The 21,704-nt window shown below is 31.3% G+C and overlaps 1 protein-coding gene across 4 annotated transcripts in view; it reads right to left on the bottom strand.

Annotated features, from left to right (window-relative positions):
- LOC107453173 (histamine H1 receptor) overlaps nt 1–4,394 on the bottom strand; it is a 434,537-nt gene extending 430,143 nt beyond the window's left edge. For 3 of the 4 annotated variants that reach the window (XM_087153196.1, XM_043047828.3, XM_071184618.2), the window contains exon 1: nt 4,085–4,393. The gene's annotated coding sequence lies outside the window, so the exon portion shown is untranslated. Of the gene's footprint in view, nt 1–4,084 lie in introns of all 4 variants that reach the window. The other variant, XM_087153199.1, reaches the window with a different exon arrangement.
- Nucleotides 4,395–21,704: the final 17,310 nt, after the last annotated feature.

The following is a 21,704-nucleotide window of genomic DNA, read 5'->3' as shown; positions in this document are numbered from 1 at the left end:
AGTTTAATAGGAAGATGGAAAAAATATGCACAATTATCTTCTGAATTAGTCTTAATTACATTTAATTCTTTAGGATAAATATCATTAATTAAATCAAAATCATTACAAATAATGCATCAAAAATAGTTACAATCTAAAATAGTCATCAATAAATCTAAACCCAATTAATAAATTATGTTGTAAAAATATATGTTCATAAGAATGTAAGAAAATATTAGCAAAATCACTTGAATAGCAATTGCCCATTGAAATACCTTTAATTTGTCTGTAAAAACAAATACCATTGAAAAGATAATTTTCGAAAATGTTTACATTACATAAATTTACAAAATCCTCTTTATTAACGTTTTCATTAATCAAATAATTAAACATTTCAAAGCAAATATTCTTTAAATTATCGTGTGGTATACTCGTGAAAAGATTTTCAAAATCACATGTAAGAATATTATTAATATTATTGTAATTTAAATATTTAATAACGTCTTGGTTGTTATTGATAAAATGCTTATCATTCGAAATAATCTTTTTGAAAATAATGTTTAAATAATTAAAAAATCTTTACCAAAAAAAGGAGTTATAGCAGGCAGTACTGCAAGTTACAAATTCGAACTTGGTATTTTGTAGAACTAAATGAATAAGGGTAATTAAAACTATTGAGTGTTAGTCCTATTTTCTTGGAAAAAGCCTAAATTCTATTATCAATTTCGCTTTTAGAATTATTAATTTTGACAAAAGTATTACTGTTTCATATTCTTTACTCATGAAATGCTTTTGCAAATAAAGCACAAATTATTAGAGGCTATATCAACAACACAAATAATAAAATTTATATATACTATATATATATAAACTAAAACTCAGCTGCGCGACAGCCCATAGAGGGCCAAGGCCTACTGTGCCCATCTCAGTTTTCTTGACCTTGGGCTCTGGGTGCAGGAGCAGATGTTCCGGTCAGGTGGTCAACCGAACGCGGAACCCCCAGTGTTTAGTTCCCAAGCATGCTTGGTACTCATTTATTGACCCACTGAGTCAACCTTGCCCGGTCCGAGGATCTAACCAGGAACCTGTGGCACGACAGCGAGAAGCGCTACCGCTCAGCCACCGGATGTCATATATATACATATACATAGTATATATAATTATCAAACAGCGGAATTAAAATCATGAAAAATCATATCAAATGAGACTGGAATGCACTTTGTTTTTTCATTTTAAAAAACGCTGGTGGTTTTAGATGAATTTACTCCCTTCTCTTCTCTAATTAATGAATAACAGTGATTAGTTTTGATTCTCTCTAACTTTAATAATGATTTGTAATTTCCAATGAAGATAGTTTTTTTGAATTCAGGGAATATATAATGTAAGGTTAGTCATCAAATAACTACTATATTGGATTGGATGCTTGCAACCGACGTCACGCGAAGTTGAATCGCGACATTTGTTTATGCGACGAGTCAACAACCAATCAGGTTTGACACGCATGCATTTATCCAAATAAATCTAATTCAAAAATTGATTCAGCGTGATGGTAAACCAAGCCCGATAGCTGTAACGTTAACACGCCATGCCCAACATATTTACATATTATGATTACAGTTTTACATACTTTTGAAAAGGCAGTAATACATTTTTTGAAATTTTGTTTTTTCTTACATCAGTTTCTTTAATTTGTTTAATCGAGTACATAATTTATCTAATAAATCATGTTGTTTAATTTCATTTAATGAAATTTTATAATGTGCTTTACTTTAATTTGGTGTCGATCTTAAGTATGCCGGCCGGGAAAAAAATAACTTAACAGATCCGCAAGTAATGTCTATTACACGAAGCCGTTATTTAGACTAGTTAAAAAGGGATTTTGTAGGACGATTAAAACAAAATCTCAACCACATTAAATTATAGAATCCACAAAAGAAAAATAGACTCCTTAATCCAAGTATAATTGCTTTTTCATCAAAATCGATTTTGTAAAAAAAAAAATAAAACCATTTATTAAAGAACAGCTGTTTTGGACTTTAATTCCTAAAACTAAAACTTCATAAGATTTAGCGAGACAAAAACGGCTTTTTTCAGATTTTTAAAACTTAAAAAATTATTCAGGAACATAAATCAACGAGAGAAAAAGAAAATTGAGTTTCTGGCACCACATAAATCGGACTTTTACGGTCGCTTTTATTATTTTATCAAAACCAATTTGTTTTTATAAAATTTTACATTAAATCAATATTTTTTTTTACAAATAATTGCTACCAATTTAATAAAGAATGAGCTTGTTATTTTTCAATCTTTCTCTACATGCAGTCCCTGGCCAAATTATTAAACGCACTCTAAGATTCTATGTAAAATCTATATATATATATTTCTCTTACACGGCGACAAAAAAAAGCCTCATTACAACTCCCCGAATGGCAACGCTAGAAAATCGACCTATGATTGCCGCTAAAAATGTCACATGCTAAATCTAGCTCAGATGACTCAACATATAGCGCTTTTAAAATCGATCTCTATTTTAGTATTTTGTCGAAAGCGTTTTTTTCACGAATTTATATATTACGAATTTATTTGACAATTTGATTTATATCACGAATTTATCTGTTTTACTAGAATTTATTTGTTTATGCAGGTTTTTCCATTACAATTCACTTATTTCAATTTCTAATAGACTTAATTATACCCAAAATTTTAACCTTTTTAAAGAGATATCAGTTTTAGAAATTTTATCTTAAGATTTTATACTATAGCACATTTCTAATAGGTTTAACGAATTACATGTCATTTATTTGAATTCAAATTTATTTTAATGACTTAGTATTTACTAAAAAGACGTAATTTTTTGTTTAAAAAAAGTTGTTATATGGATTTGAATGATTGTTTTGAATTCTTAGAATTTTGTGAATTTGCACTGTACCTAAGTCAGTAGCGAGCGAAACAAACCATATAAGATTGCGTAGCAATTTTCCGGGGTTGGCGAGCATTAGTGAGCAGGGGGCGCAGCTCACTAGTATTAATTATCAGGTGATACTATACAGCTTTATTGTTCTTACGAAACTGAAACAGGTTTGCACTTGTTTACGCTAGTGTATCAAATGGTTAAATGAGAAGATATATAATATAAATTCGACGATAGGATACATTAGACTATATATAAATATAGAATGATTATTATATCAGGCATTATATTAGTACATTATAATAATTAGACTAAATATATTCGACGCACTGTAGTGCATTAATAATGGAATGGTTTGCAATACTTTTAGATTTAAACATATACCTATGTAATGGGTTTTTATTCAGGAGAATTTTTATAAAATTCATATTTGCATTTATTTCTTACGTACTGTATTACAATGTTTAGCAATTGATACACGAATGTAAACAAGTGCAAACAGGCTTCAGCTGTGTAAAAACAATAAAGCTGTATAGAGTATCACCTGTATAATTAAGATTTCGCATTGAATATTAGAGTTCGTCTAATCATTTGGCCAGGGACTGAATGTTTAAAACAAAATGTACATCAATTACTTCAATCACAATAAATGTATATCAATTACATCAATGTACTTCAATTTTGTGTTATATCCTTTTGTACAGAGCAAAAATCTGTAGCACATGGAAATTAAATTTTTGAAACTCGGGTGAAAAACGCAAAAGTTGTTAAAAATTGCAATAATAAATATTTGATTTACTGCAATTCAATTTGAATTTCTGAGAGTAAATACTAATACTGACGCATTACCCAGTACATAACTCATTAAAAATAAAAATTAAAAGTGAAGAAATAAAATAAAAAAGTGTTATTTAAAAGTTATAAATTCCGTTTTTTCCCGAGATTTTCTTTCGTAAAATCTTAGGTCGGGAACAAACAGCAAACGTTTCTAAATAGTATAACATTATCAAACAAACTGTAAAAAAAATATTCTTTTGAACTGTCGAATAAATGTTTAGTTTAAACATAACTTTTTCAGCATATATTTCAAAGTAGACAAAACTTGACACATATAGAAAAATGTGCTGGGAAGAATTTTAACATTGCATTAATAATTTGAAATCTATTAAATCTAGAATTCTTAGTAAAACTTACCCCATTCCATTCCACACGAATTCAGCTAGATAATGAGACATTCTTAAAGTTCTTTCAATCATTTAGATATTCATGCGTTCACCAAAAACAAGATGCGTGATAGTCAACTATAATACGTGACACTTCAAATTCAAATACTTACTCTCCTATCAGACTAATTTAGGTTTATAAACTTATAAGAACAAATCACAAGTGAAAATATTTGCTTTCATATTTTTTGAATCACTAAACAAATAATTCGCGAGGTAATATTAACACACACGAGAAACACTGTCTAGCCAAGTAAAACTAGTCGACTGATCGTAAAGACACGGTTCTCAGTAGAACAGCGAAGTCAAACATCACTGGTTACGGTCATAAAGTGGGTGGGTGATCACTTCACTTTGATTAGCATCCCGCAATGAACTAATTGTTAAGACACGGTTCCCAGCAGATCACCGAAGTCAAGAATCACTGGCTGCGGTCAGTGGGACGGTGGGTGATCACTTGGATCATCCTCAGTGATGTTTCCCAAACAGTCACCAATAGCTCACTGTGTGGTATAAATAAAGCACCTACCCTATTTACATTAAGGCCATAATATTTCTGAACTGTCATAAATTTTATGAGCGTCAATTTCTTAGTATATTGGAGAATTTTTGAAAAAATTCAAAAATTACAAATAAAGGGCGTGGGAGAATTTGATACCCGTAGCGAATTATTTCTATTATTTTTGTTCTTATTACCAGAACATATATATATATATTATTTTATAACCGTCGTTGAACAGCCGGCACAATTTTTTGGGATTGCGACAATTAATGTTCAATTCAGTAGCCTTGTCATTTTGAACCCAATCCAGAAGACAAGGTAACTCCGGGATCAAGTATTGGGAGAAATTTTGTTTTCGTGGAGGACTTTCTGATGGAAATAACCAGCATTTGCGCTACATGGAGAGTAAAACCTCGAAAACCTCCCACGGTTGGCTTGACGGCAAGGGAACTCTAACTCATGATCCGTCTACCACTGAGGATATTTTACGTCAGCGCTGTGGTCGGTGCGAGCCGGATGTGCAATTCTTATTGACCAGTCATCGCTGGATTCGAACCCGGTTCACCTCATTGAAAGGCGAACGCTCTATCCCCTGAGCGATCAAAGTACATGTAGAAAGACAATTCGAAAGTTGAGTAAAGTCTGAAATTTAATTTTACATTTTTCTGGGAAAATCGCAGAATAAAATATTACGCCCATTTGTATTATCTCTGCGCAGGGACATGACGAAGATCAAAAATTATTTATTGTATGAAATATACAAATTAATTTAGCGTTAAATAAAGACATAGCAGTTGTAGATAGCTACTAAAAATCCCTTTATAGCGATTTAAACTCGCTGAAATCATGAACGAACCCGCTGTCACTTACCAAAGTGTTCTTTTTTTTTACACTGAGAAAAGAAAAAAGTATGATAAGAACCATTAAAATAGGATCAAATTTACTGTGTTTTTTTGGCTCTATGGGAATACCGAAAAACAAGATAATATTTACCGTAGTGCTTTGGTAATGAATTTTTCAATAAATTAATAATAAAATTTGGTTTTTATTATCATGCTGTTTTGGGGGTAAATGCTGTAAAATTAAGTAATTACCGACTCATCTCCAATATACCAGCACTATTTAAATTACCGACTTATGCTTGAACAAAAGTCAGTCATTTTAACAGTGCTCGCACAATTTGAAATGACTCAAAAATGTTCGTTTTGATAACCTCTATTTTGTTTTGAAATCGCTTTTATGTCTCGTTGGGTTTTTTATATGTAAGCTGTAAGTTGACATTTACAAATATTTAAAATTATTAAAAATATGCATTTGTAAATGTGCTGTTGTTGTTGTTGTTCATTTACGTCGCACTAGAGCTGCACAATGGGCTATTGGCGACTGTCTGGAAAACATCCCGAAGGATGATCCGAAGACATGCCATCACCATTTTGATCCCCTGCGGAGGGGATGGCACCCCCGCTTCGGTAGCCCGACGATCTGCGCGCGAAGTCGAGCACTTTACGGTAGCACAGTTTAACGAGGGCCCATACCGCACACCCTCTGTCCCTACGCAGACTGATCCCAGTGGTCACCCACCCGCACACTGACAGTAGCCAGTGATGCTTGACTTCGGTATTCTGCTGGGAACCGTGTCTTAACGATCAGTCCACTGCGGGACTGTAAATGTGCAAATGCCTGGACAAGAATTGGATTAGTTCAGTAACTTAACTGTTACTAAATGTATGCTATATCGGGGTAAATAAGATTACTATATCAGGACTGTTAAAGCATCCTGAAATACAACTGCTACGCAATACAAATAAATCCCACCGTAACTCTGTATCCATTTTATCTATATTTATTTATTAGTTCATTATTACGCACACATACGCGGACTTGTGTTTCCATTACAAAGCTGGCTATTATGTAATTGCTAAATCTATATACAGAAATCTCAGGGGTAGAGAAAGACAGCACATACTTACGGACACGATGGGATTCGAACCAGTTACCTCCACGTTGCAATCGATGCTTCTTTGCAACGTTTTTCTCTCATTTGAGCAATATTTCCTTAAACTTGTGTAGGGCTTATAAAGAGTGTTTTTTTCAATGAGCACACAAGCCTTATTACTATTCCAAGAATTAATTCCTCTTATGTGTAGCAACAGTAAAAAAAAAATTCTTGGAATAGATATGATTTTTTTTTTTTTTTACACCAGTCGCGTTTTTCCACCACGAACGTAGAGGGTTCGAACCAAAGTATAACCATGAACCCGTAACAGTAAATTGATAATTTTGGTTTTGATACTTATACAGTTTGTCTACGGTAATAACTCCCTCCGACGCAAAGTCTGAGACCGTCTGCTGCTATGAAAACAAGAATCACACATTTCAGAGAGGGTAGCTTCTCTTCACTCTAGGACTAACACAATAGATCGAAGGGAAAAAATTTCCTTTCTGTCACCGACCCACGCCAAGACCTCTCCTAAACAGTAACTCCACACCCCTACTTGAAATAGTTATATCTCGTTACCATAGTCACCGCTACGGGTCCAGACGAATGGCTAGGGGTGTTCTTACTTTAGACAAACTATTCAGGGTAGTGTCCTTAATGCAAATATTTGCCTGCTTCATATCCAATTTGTCAGGATCCTGATTCCTCTCCCACGCATTGGATTGACCCCTTGACCTGAGGGTCAGAGGGTGAAGGACACTGGAGGTGTCGTCCCCTACCTTGGGGGTGGAGCAAATGACTGTTTCTGAGGAGAGAGAATATTTTTAGACGAGATTCGTTTTGAACGCCGAAGAGTAGAGTTGTAATTGAACGATGATAGATTTAGTATGAACAAAAAGAAAGGGAGCAGTTGCGATCCAAAAACATTATACTCAACAGCTCATGTATCTATTTGTAACCTTTCTGTACATAATTCTATAATCAAGAATTTAATAATAAATAAGCTATAATTGAAATAGTCCTTGGTCATCATTAAGAGGACATAAAAACGAACCAAGAGACAAAATGTCTCACACAATTACAGAAGAGTTATAGCATAAAAATGAGAAAAACGGCACAAAGATATTGAACCCACGCTTTTGAGGGTTTGGGACCCAATAATATAGGGTTGTTTTACATAAACTCCGCCCTGCAGCATTCCGCTAACAGGTATGAAGCGTATATGTAGTTGGCGCGAATCCCACTATAGGATTCGATGTACGTCTTTTGTAAAATTGTGATATCTGTTTTTCAAACTAGAAGGGGAAATGAAGAGGGTTCTTTGTATTTGCGAAGAAACTCACATACGTAAATAAATAAATAAATTAGGGGCCCCTCTGGCCGAGCGGAATGCTCCGTTAAACGCTGTGCAAAACGTGGTGGTAGCGCGTTCGAATCCCACTCTTACCCTGGATATATCTTCGCGCTGTAATTCTCTGTATTGTGCTATCTGTCCTTTATTTGACAAAGGTTTATAAGCCTAAACTGAGCATACAAGCCTCCAAATGTATGTCATTCCAATAAACAATAAGTCCAGCAGTGGACTGATCATTGAGACACGGTTCCCAGCGCATCACCGAAGTCGAGCATCACTGGCTGCGGTCAGTGTGCGGGTGGTTGACCACTTTGATTAGTCTGCGTTGGAGCCCAAGGATGTGCTTTGGGGCCAAGGTATGGGTCCTCGTTTAACTGCTCTACCATAAAGTGCTTGAATTCGCGCGCAGGTCGTCGGGATACCATCCCCTATGCAGAGGATCATAATGGTGATGGCATGTCTTCGGATTATTCTCAGGGATGTTTCCCAGACTGTCGCCAATAACCCATAGTGAAGCTCTAGTGCGAAGTAAAAATTAACTACAACAACCAATTAACAATAAAATAAATAAATGACACATAAAAGATGGACTAAACAGTCACCTGATATATCTGAGTTTAATATCTTTAAATCGCTTTAATTAAACTATTGAAGCTATCTTTCTTGGCCTTTAACCCTTATTATAATAAAGAATTTATATTTGAATAAGGAATAATCTATCTGCTATGAACCATTTAAATAAACTGGGGGAAAATAAACAAATTATTTCTCTTCTATTTGAAGGAAAAACATCAAAAAGTTAAAATTATCAAATAAATAATAAAATGGTAGGTAGTTCTGAAACTTATTTTGGTATTTTTATTGGGATACTTTAGACCATGCCATAGAAACTATTTATTTGGTTACATTTACTTCTGAGATTTGTATTTGTTACTAAATGTATTGTAATAAAAACTCCTGTAAATTAAAACAAAAAATTTCCGGTAAATTAAAACAAAGAAATTCCGATAAATTAAAACAAATAATTTCCGATAAATTAAAACAAATAATTTTCGTTAATTTAAAATAAAGAATTTACGGTAAATTATAACAAAATCAAACGGTAATTTTACCATATGAATGGTTTAAATACGGTATATTTGTGTTTAATTCTTACAATTGCGGTTTTTTTCCCACGAAAAATGCCTTTACCATACAAATATGGTGATTTTGTCAGTATTTTTTTCCGCATACCAGGCCGATCTCTTCCTATTTTCGTAGGACAGGCTTTTTCTGCAACTTTTTTTATTGATTTATTGAAATTACATACATTTGCTGACTTGTGTGATCAATATAGGCATATAAGTCATTGTCAAGTAGAAAATACAGACAGAACAATTCAGAGAAAGACATCACAAAGAATACATCCAGGGTTACGGCGGGATTCGAACCCGCTACCTCCACGCTCAACAGAGCGTTTGGACCGGCGATACCGCTCGGCCAGGGAGGCCCCCTCTGCAACTTTATAGACCACAACTTTCAAAGAACAGTGAATTTAACAGGTAATTTACATAACACATAAATATTTCCAATATAAACTTAATGAAAAAAAGAGTTAAAATAAACTTTTTTTTATTACTTTAAAAAAATATTCTATTTGTAAACTTCTTCGTTCGAGAATAAAATTCAATTTTCTGAAATAGTATCAAAGGCAATCAAACTTTCCCTAACAAAATGTTACGTACAAACTACAGCACAGTTGCGAACAATACAAATTCCATTGTAGCGTTCCGCTTATCTAACCCATGACGCCTTAAAATTTTAAGCATACATTAGAGGAATTCCATCTCAGAAAATTGCTGAATTCTTTCTGGCAAATTGGCTGCTATTTTCGGAACTTATTTATGTTAAAGTACATTTTAGTTTGAAAGAAAAATTTATTTAAAGAAAAAAACACAATTCTTTACTTTGAAATTCTTTTTGCTTTGAATTGCCCCAGAAAATCTATTTACAGTAATGGTTTTAAACTATACATAGCTTGAATATCTTCACCTTTTTTTTCCGAGAGCAAAAATTTAACTTCAAAACAATATTACACTTCTACTGGGTCGATAAAAAAAAATAAGTCGTTTATAGTTCATCTAAAGTGCAAGAAATTTTAAGCAATATTATTAACTGCAAATTTTGTTTTTGCTTTTTATTCTATTAATTATTAGTTTTTTTTTCCTTTAATCTTAAGATGTTTTTAAAAATGATCTATTAAAAAATTTACATGCTTAAATACAAAAAAACAGCTTAAATTGACTTGACTTAGGAGATTTTTTATAAGAGTAAATTTTATCTAATTTACGTTTGTATTATTTACTCATTTCCTTTTTGTAACATTCATGACTTTTTTCATTCAATTCAAATTAAATACGTTATTTAGTAGTTTAGTTCATAATTTTGCAACATTAGAAAATAGTACGCACTGATATGGACTGTAAGTTTTTATTTAAATGACTTTTTGTTCGATATTACGTTTAAAACCTATTTATTTCACTTTTGATTCATTGATTTTTTTCCATTCAATTTAATATATTTTTTCAATTAAGTTGTTTCATAAATTTCGTATGATTTTAAAATAAAAATGACTGGTCATGAATTGTAAGATAATTTATTGATTTGCACGTTTCAAATAATTAAAAGCATTCAGCTTAATCACGCGTGATGTTGTTTTGTAGAATATCTTAAGAGATTTTATTAGTTTCCTTTCTTTTTATTAAATTTACACATTTATTTTAAGACTGATTTAACTACAAACACAAAAGCATGATACAATCAGGTACTTGCACTTCTAGAAGAAGAAGATCGTGGATACCCACACATGTGACCTATGGATACAAACACATGTTATAAATTATCAGCATCAGCTTTTCATTTATAAGCTAAGTTTCTCCACATAAGTTAGAATACTAATTAACGAAAGGCAAAAAAAAAATTGCCTCATATCGCGCATCGATACAATCAGGTACTTGCACTTCTAGAAGAAGAAGATCGTGGATACCCACACATGTGACCTATGGATACAAACACATGTTATAAATTATCAGCATCAGCTTTTCATTTATAAGCTAAGTTTCTCCACATAAGTTAGAATATTAATTAACGAAAGGCAAATAAAAATAGCCTCATATCGCACATCGAATTTATTGAAATATATTTCTTTCTCTGCTAGGTCTTTTGCTATAGATTAGATTTATTATTTGTTTATTATATTTTATTGTAACTGTGATGCGTTTTTGTTTTGTTACCTGGCACTTTCGATGTCAGTTTGCTTATGTTATACGTGGCTTCATGCCTGTCCTCGTGTTAAGTAAGGAATATATTGTGAAAGAATTGAAATATTTGTGAAAGAAGCATTGTGAAAAAATATAGAATGTGTCACTTAAGAGAATTGATATTTGATCGGCTTGGTTTGCTCGAAATAAAATGGAAGAACAGCTGCAAATGTAAAAAAAAAGTTACTTTTCAAAACCAATCATGATCAAAATACCTACTCACGTCACTTGCGGGCATCCTACTGAAAATATAAATGATTTTATTAACTATTTGTACTTAAAAAACGCTTATTAAAGTTTATTTTCGTGGTCCGGCATTGATATACTAACTCTAACGGATGGAAACCAACATAAAGACCGACTACAAGTTTCATTAGCGGCAAAATAAATCGAAGGCGAATAAAAAAAAATGAATTATTAAAACTGCTTCAAAATTTTTACAAAACATACAGCACGCGTGATTAAGCTCAATTTTTTGATTTTATTGAAAATTCAATTTTAGAATTTTTTCACGAGTCAAATTTTGTAAAAAAAATACTATGAACTATGTAAAAATAAAGGGATGAAAAAAGGAGAAAAAATTATGAAAATATATTTTTACAATCTTGTTAATTCTCATAATGTTTTAGAACTCTGCAATAACTATTTATTTCATCGCATAAATTTTTGCATCTTAAAATTTTCCTTTTTCAAAGTGAAGTAATAACTAAAATGTATCTCCCACTACCATATGTAAATTGCTTGCCATTTCTTTTCAACTTACGCAAATACTTTGGAATATTTTATTTGGAATTATATTCACATAATGCTCAGAGGATTGTATGGATTCGATATTTAATTTATTACCATTTAAAAAATATCAAATTTTAGATATATATTATTTTGCAATGCTTTTCATATTGTCTAAAAGTAAACAAAATCACGATTACGATTTTAATTTCCATTAGAAATTAAAAAAGGAATATCAAAAAGCATTTTAAAAAAAGAATTAGCAAAATTGAAAAGGAAGTAGCACTTCTAATTACTGTCAAAAATCCAATTTAATAGACATGTAAAATGCCAATTAGATGATCCTACTTTTTAAAAGCAGTCATCTATGCGACAGGCTTATTGAATAATCCGGCTCTTAGCAAACAGTTATCTATGCGTCAGGCTAATTGAATAATCCAGTTCGTTAAAAATAGCCATGCGTGCACCAGGTTAATTGAAAAAGCCTTCGGAATTTTCTTATCAAACTGCTCATTTTTTAGGTTTAATCCAGTTAAACCCACCTTCATGCAAATTAGCTAATATACCATTCGTTGCTCAATTAACTACTAATTTCATGCAGTTTGCAATTGTAAAAAAGGCTCATGTACACTAAGCCTCAGTAAAATTTTACAAATTGTAACTCGGGATATTTAAATTAAATATACTTGTGAAATTTTTAATGTAAAAATTAGGAATCCTAAAAGAATAATAATAAATCTACTTCCTTTTTTAAAAATGAAAACAATCCTTAAAAAGTTACACGTCTCTTTACTTTACTTCAATCATCAATATTAAGTAATCACACACACAGTGATACACAATGGAAGCACTTACCTGATTATCCCGAGTTAACTCGGGCATGTATAGATCGCAAATATTTATTATCCCGAGTTAACTCGGGCATGTATATATTGCAAATATTTATTATCCCGAGTAAACTCGGGCATGTATAGATTGCAAATATTTATTATCCCGAGTAAACTCGAGCATGTATATATTGCAAATATTTATTATCCCGAGTAAACTCGGGCATGTATAGATTGCAAATATTTATTATCCCGAGTAAACTCGGGCATGTATAGATGGCAAATATTTATTATCCGGAGTTAACTCGGGCATGTATAGATGGCAAATATTTATTATCCGGAGTTAACTCGGGCATGTATAGATTGCAAATATTTATTATCCCGAGTAAACTCGGGCATGTATAGATTGCAAATATTTATTATCCCGAGTTAACTCGGGCATGTATAGATGGCAAATATTTATTATCCGGAGTTAACTCTAGCATGTATATATTGCAAATATTTATTATCCCGAGTAAACTCGGGCATGTATAGATTGCAAATATTTATTATCCCGAGTTAACTCGGGCATGTATAGATTGCAAATATTTATTATCCCGAGTTAACTCGGGCATGTATAGATTGCAAATATTTATTATCCCGAGTTAACTCGGGCATGTATAGATGGCAAATATTTATTATCCGGAGTTAACTCGGGCATGTATAGATTGCAAATATTTATTATCCCGAGTTAACTCGGGCATGTATAGATTGCAAATATTTATTATCCCGAGTTAACTCGGGCATGTATAGATGGCAAATATTTATTATCCCGAGTTATTATCGTCAAAAACGCTTTGTTTTATCACGTTTTTATTCGACCACAAGCAAAAACCAATAATAATCTCCTGTGATTGGAAGTTTGCCAATATTTGTTTGGGGGGACTTGCTATTGGTGGGACTGCAGACGTGTTTCGTACAATTGTATATACGATGGTTGATGGATTTACATAGAAAAAAAGAGTAAAAAAATGGCATTTCGGAGTGAAAGTGATGATTTTTCAGATGATGAAGATGTGAACATATACGAAGACTCATATTCAACTTTTTTAATTTGCCCGAGATCATTTGAGATACAGTCGGACCCCGATTTAACGAATTCATCGGGACCGGAAATTTTATTCGTTAAATCGGGGTCATTCGTAAAAGCGGGGTTCAAAAAAAAATTTTTTTTGTACATATGTATTATTAAAAATTACTAGTTATAAACAACTATCAAAGATAAGAAAGGAATTTCCTGTTTGACTCATAGCCCACCTGACAAACCCCCGGAAAAAGACCTTGCAAGTGTAATATGTCTTATTAACTCTGCCCACCTCCCCAAGACGAATTTTGTTTTTCCCTGTTGCTGTCGTTTCTTTTGTTTGAGACGAATATGCACTTTTTCTATTTTATTCCTCCCAGGAAAGATTTTTTTCCCTTTAGAATCTGCCAATTACAAAAAAAATTCAATATTTTTCTGATCAAAATTAATGAAAAATATTTTTTCCGGATGCTGAAATAATTCGTTAATTCGAGGTTAATTATTCGTTAATTAGGAGTTTTTGACTCTGTTTTTGCTGGGGTTGAAGAAAAATTCGTTAAATCGCGAAATTCTTTAAATAGGGGTTCGTTAAATTCGGGTCCAACTGGTAGGTAAATTAAATATTTTTTACACAATAAAAAAATTAAAATTTCAGCTTTGAATTTGAGTATTATGTTTTGTTTTAGCTCCTTGTATTTTATAATAAAATAAAAAAAATGATTTTTTTTAGCATTTTTTTTTCAAAAAAATTGGCAAGTGAAACGGTTTAGAGTCTGTGATAATTTATTCAAAACACTCCTACCGAAAAAATTCCTTTTTAAGTGGGATCGTTGCGTTGAGCTTTAAAAAAATATCCCTCCGCATCTTTCTTAAACTCATCGTAAGCAGTTTCAGAAGAAGAAAAAATAAGTACCAGCTTAGCTGTTTTCTTTTTTCGATGATCTGAAGATAAATCTTCTTTTGCTTGCTTAAAGAGACCGCAAGTTTTCTGAAAAGAGAGAAGGAGTATAATATGTGTTGAAGAGGCTGTTTGTATTCAGCTGCATCTGCCAACTACAACACAAAACTCGAGTGATTACAAAATCGAACACAGCCATTCGAGAGAGGTAAAAAGTTTTGCGGAAAAGCGAAACCAACTGTCAGTTTCAGACACAGGAGAATAACTGATCATAGAATTACCTTCATACTGAGTTCAGCGAGCGCAATAGCAATGTCACCGATTAAATTCAAAAATCAGTGATATTTTTTCTCCCAAGAATCATTTTTTATTGATTCCTTGCAACTAGAAACATTGTTATGTGACTTTCATATTTTATGACAATGCGTCGGTGAACTATATATACAGTTTATACTGTTTCGAGTGCTGAGCTTGTCTTTTATAGTGTTGTTAGAAATTTTACGAATATCATTTCAAAAGTTTCTCTATTCTGTAAAATCGCTGTTCAAATTATTAGACGCACTATACGATTCTGTGTAAAATCTTAACTATCAGGTGATACTCTATACAGCTTTATTGTTTTTACCCGACTGAAACCGGTTTGCACTAGTTTACGTCCGCTTATTAATAGGTGAAATGAGACGATATATAATATAAATTCGACGATTTGATAAATGAGACGATATATAATATAAATTCGACGATTAGATAAATGAGACGATATATAATATAAATTCGACGATTAGATAAATGAGACGATATATAATATAAATTCGACGATTAGATAAATGAGACGATATATAATATAAATTCGACGATTTGATAAATGAGACGATATATAGTATAAATTCGACGATTAGATAAATGAGACGATATATAATATAAATTCGACGATTAGATAAATGAGACGATATATAATATAAATTCAACGATTAGATAAATGAGACGATATATAATATAAATTCGACGATTTGATAAATGAGACGATATATAATATAAATTCGACGATTAGATAAATGAGACGATATATAATATAAATTCGACGATTAGATAAATGAGACGATATATAATATAAATTCGACGATTAGATAAATGAGACGATATATAATATAAATTCGACGATTAGATAAATGAGACGATATATAATATAAATTCGACGATTAGATAAATGAGACGATATATAATATAAATTCGATGATTAGATAAATGAGACGATATATAATATAAATTCGACGATTAGATAAATGAGACGATATATAATATAAATTCGACGATTAGATAAATGAGACGATATATAATATAAATTCGACGATTAGATAAATGAGACGATATATAATATAAATTCGACGATTAGATAAATGAGACGATATATAATATAAATTCGACGATTAGATAAATGAGACGATATATAATATAAATTCGACGATTAGATAAATGAGACGATATATAATATAAATTCAACGATTAGATAAATGAGACGATATATAATATAAATTCGACGATTAGATAAATGAGACGATATATAATATAAATTCGACGATTAGATAAATGAGACGATATATAATATAAATTCGACGATTAGATAAATGAGACGATATATAATATAAATTCGACGATTAGATAAATGAGACGATATATAATATAAATTCGACGATTAGATAAATGAGACGATGTATTATATAAATGTAGAATATTCATTATATTAGGTATTATATTTGTATATTATAATAATTAGATCAAATTGTTAGAGGTACTGTAGTTTTTTAATAATGACATGTTTTGCACGAGTTTATAGGCAATACTTTTATATTTAAACATACATGTAATGGGCCTTTAATCAGGAGATTTTTTATATACATCCTATATTTTTAATGTATTTCATTACAATGTTAGCCGTTATAAAAATCTTTTATGACTTTTTAATGTCCTTAGATAAATTTTTTTCTTTCTCTTTTTGGAGGCTTTAACTATTGTGCATTGCATTTGTTTGGTACTAACTAAGACGAAACAAAAATTAAATCGGGCATAATTATCTAAAATTAATGAAAATGTTCATATTTAAAAGGGTAATATTTTAAACAAAACTTTGGAGAAATTTTTTTTAAACATTGTAATTAGTTATTGGAAAAGGATCATATTATGACACTGAGGGAAATCAAAGTTTAAAAATTACACTTGAGAATAAATATTACTTTTTTAATATAATTTTAAAATATCAAATTATAATTCAATAATAATTACCTGAACCTTGCAGAATAGAGCGTTATCGAGAAAATTGAGTACAACTCAAAATTTTCTAATAGCTATTATAAACTTTTTGCCCAAATTGCATCATATGTCTTATACTTAGTTTCACTTTAAGTTGGCACAACAGGAAAAGACTGAAAATGTAATGCTGCGCTTTTGAAAAGCAGTCCTTCCTGCTCTGAAATTAATTACTGTTTAAATGTGTGTACAGATATAAATAAATTTTACATAATGAAAAAAAAGTTTATCTTGAAACATGTATTAGAAGTTTTATGTTCTTTAAATGTATTTAACTTTTAAATACTTCCTCAGTAAAGCGAATGTACAAAGAAGAAAGAGTTTTTTTAGTTTGGCGATGAATTAGTTTCCGAGGAGGAGGAGTTGGCGCGTTGGCTATGCTTTTTGCACTGGTCAGCCAACTCGCATCGCTTAATTTTTTTTTCGTTTAATATTAGTTTTGTATATAATATATTAATAAGAAATGTTGTAAAATATTAATAAGAAAATCTGTTTTTTAGAAATCATAAGAAATCAGCTTACAATTAGTATCTCCAATCAATTATTATAAGAAATGCTCTAAAAAAATATTGTTATTTTCTGTAATTTGTTCAAAATTTTAGTAAGATTCTTGGTTAAAAAAAAAATCGGCACTTTCCTTAACGCCAATATCGGCCACTTTCTCTCCTTTTTTTGCTACCTTATGCCCCCAACTAACTTAAAGAGTAACCCAGTATCCATGACAACGACAGCGTGTAAACTGTGTCAACAAAGCATTGAAAAGTTATAGAATCCACTAGATATGACGTATTTGTTTCCAAAACCTTTGAAAACTATAAATATGTGAACAAACATAAAAGAACAATTAAAATTCTTTCTAATAGAAATTTGCTTTCAGTTGTAGCTATTTTAATAAAATTGTATTTAAACTATTTGAAGTGATGTAAAAAAGTGAAATCTTGATGATTCAAACAGTTTTCACCCATATATAACCATAAATTATAATAGATTTTCTTGATTACTGTTCAAATAGACATTTTGTGTAAGAGACAGTTTTATTTTATCTTATAATCGTAAGTGAAAAGCCAACCCAATTTTGAGTTTACAACTACCCATGTTCAACTCCGTTGTCTTGTCATTTTGAACCCCATTCAGAAGACAAGGGAACTCCTGGGTCAAGGATTGGGAGAAATTAGGCTTCGTGGAGGACTTTTTGATGGAGCTAACCTGCATTTGCGTTACATGTAGAGGAAAACCACGAGAACCTCCTGCGGTTAGCTCGACAGGAGGGGGACTCGAATCCTTGAAGCCTTTCTCTAATTTGTGCCATCTTTTCTTCGTCTTATAAGGGGCTTTTATACTCCCTTTGTGATGAGCATACAAGCCCCTCATATATCTGTGCAGCAATAAGTAAATAAGAACAACTAATAAGCAACACACTTATAAGAATGATTAATAAGACTACTCCATCATTACCCTAAAAAATTCGTTTTAGCTTCGATAAATTAGATTCGTTTTAGCCTGTATTGAGCAAATTTAAATGCTTTTCTTTCATTGCAATGTTGTTTGAAAGATAATGGTTATGATGAACATTACCTTAAATAAAAATACGTATGCTTAATTTATTTTTTGTCACGTTTTCCCTCATTATAAAATCCATTAAATTTCACTCATTGTAAAAGAAGCGCGTGAAACTGCTAAAATATACATTTCATTTTGAAACTCATTTAATAAATATGATTTAGATATCGTTAATTCGCTCAGCGTATTGTAGAGACTTTATAAATGATCATGCATGTTATATAATGGATAAATCATTCAACGAAATTAAACGTCAGTCTGTCACGTATTTGGTTTTGAAGTCTTTTCATCTAATAAATTTTGTCCAATTATTTCTCTTACTTTACATCAACAATTTGCTTTCGTAATAAATAAAAAAAACACTTATTTAGCTTAGAGTAGAAAAATTAAATGAGGTTGAATTCCTTACTCGATGCACTAAATGAAAAATTTAAAGAAAAATAATGTTCAAAAAAACGCATGTTAAAAAATAAAAACGTTTATAGTGTACTAAAAAGGATAATTTTTTTCTTATTTTATGGTTGCACTTAAAAATGAAATCGTTGGAAATACTTTTTTAAATAAATTTATATAGAATTACTTGTATACTTGTATAACTTGTGATAGAATTAAATAAGGGTAAATGAAAATATGATAGAAACACTTTTTATTTGAATAACAGTTAGTAACATTTTTGAATAATTGCTAATTTTAAATCTTATATTTTTATTCCTTACAAGGTAGGAACCATGTTCTAACAAGTAATTTAAAACTCTCCGTTATGAGTCATAGACTATAGAATAGAAAGAGTATCGCAACCAAAGCAATAATATGTATAGACTATATTCAATCAAATAATTTGAAAACAAACCAAAGTAAGATTGCTACAGCCTTCGTTTAATAAACAAAAATATAATGCTATGATAAAAAGTACAGTTAGATATATTGTTACAGAATTTAGAAAAGGTATAACAATATATATGTAAAATAAATGCTTATAAAATATACGAGTTTAATATTATTTAACGCAATTTAAAATTTAAAACAGAAGATGTGAATAAATTTCTTTAAAAGCATTCTTATTCGCTGAGAGTTTATGACACGCTGAAACAGTGAGCAAAAAAAAGAAAGTGCAACTCCTTTTTATCCCCCTATTACTTCGGAAATGTTGTTTGAAAAACAAAAACAGTAAGATTGGTTGTGAAATTCGAGCCTTAATAAATCTCGTCCATTATTTTTTATTAAATAAATGAAAAATCCTCTGCTTTCTGAGAAAAATATTCAAATTAGCTTTTAAAAATTAATTATTTTAATACATAATTTAATAAATAATACGTAACACAAGCCTTATTATTTTTATTTTATATATAGCAACTTAACGTGCGAAGAAAAGCTTTCTTTTTTAGAAACGATTTTACGTATTTCATTTTCAGAATCGCTTTCCAATTTAAAATTATTATTATTACTAAGATATGAAAATGCTTTTTCAGCTACTGAAATTTATAGTTTGGAATTGTGTGTAATTTAATTTTTATTAAAAGTAATATAAATGCAAAATTTCCCATTCTCAAACTTAAAAAATATAACTGCAACAACGTAAAATGAAAAATATTTGAAGGGAAATGTTCAGTAGTTCAAATGTTCACAAGAGATTTTGGGGTAACTTTAGTACAAGCAACTTAAAAAATTACCGAAAAAAACACGTGTTACTGAACACAATCTTATAATCGACAGCGATTTTTAATTGAACAAGTGGATCAGTCAACACTTAAAAATTATTTCAAGCAACCTCGAGTTTCGTTTTAAGAGTAATCCACATTTTTTTTCAAAATAACTACGCTTGTGAAATCTATAGAATTCCAAAAAAAAATAAAAAGGAAAAAAAAAGCCTAGTGACTCGAACTATTTAACATAGTATATGAAATTTATTATAAGAAAATTCTTTATGACTTCGAACATTCATTTGATTCAGCGTAAAAAATGCATAGGAAAAAAAGATATTTAGTTTTGTTTTTTCTTCTTTTATTAACACCCTCTCAATAAATTCGAGATGTTTTCTAAGGTCAGGGGGGCACACTTTAAGGCATCTGTATTGAATATCCGCAATTCAAACTGTTATTTCGTTCATTATGTATGCGACACGCGTAAAAACACTTCGGCTAAAAGGTGTGTTTAAATACCGCGCCTGAGATTCAAATACTACACCAGATCTTGAGTTGTTTTGTAAATTAAACAAGTCTAGTTAGTATCTGTCATCGATCTTCAATGCTGGCCCAATTAGCTTCAGATCAACGCGTATAGTTCAAAATGCAATTAACGTGCTGTATTAATTGAGATCAATTGCATGATTATCTTGGAAGTAAATTTTTATTTATTTTTTCAGTGGTTCTCATAAATATACAGTCTTGTGAGCTTATGACAAACGTACGGCTAATAAGCTTTTGTCAAGAACAGATAGCACCATTGAGAGAAAAACAGCACAAAGATACATCCAGGGTTAAGCCGGGTTTCGAACCCGCTACCTCCTCGCTACACAGCATTGTGCATTTCTTTAAGGAAAAAGTCATGCGACTACCATCCAATCCATAAAGCGCATTCGAGCAGTATCGTCTTAACGCAAGGGCACACCCGGGCAGTGTTCGGCGGCCTTTGCGAATCTTACTTTTTATAAATTGTATTTTAAAAAAAGACAAAGAATAAACAACATTGTCTTACATATTTTTTGAAATAAATATATTCTATTGTTTAAAGTGTGTATTTTGTGCTTCTTTCTACAAATAGTGATTGGTTATCATGCAAACACCCATCATTTGAATAGTTTATCACCAGGAAAGCTTCAAAAGTCAACCGTCATCTATTTTTCTGTGTTCCAATGAAGTTTTTTGGTACTCAACTCTCACTTACTGTAGTCCCGCAGTGGACTGATCGTTAAGACACGGTTCCCAGCAGATCACCGAAGTCAAGCATCACTGGCTACGGTCAGTGTGCGGGTGGGTGACCCACTTGGATCAGCCTGCGTAGAGACCGAGGGTGCACGGTATGGGTCTTCGTCAAACTGTGCTACCGTAAAGTGCTCGACTTCGCGTGCAAGTCGTCGGGCTACCGAAGCGGGGGTGACATCCCCTCCGCAGAGAATC

This window comes from Parasteatoda tepidariorum, chromosome 10 (genome assembly GCF_982258835.1).
Source record: "Parasteatoda tepidariorum strain Cologne lab strain chromosome 10, Ptep-v5.0, whole genome shotgun sequence".
Taxonomy (NCBI): domain Eukaryota; kingdom Metazoa; phylum Arthropoda; class Arachnida; order Araneae; family Theridiidae; genus Parasteatoda; species Parasteatoda tepidariorum.
This window is presented reverse-complemented; position numbering and strand designations above follow the sequence as displayed.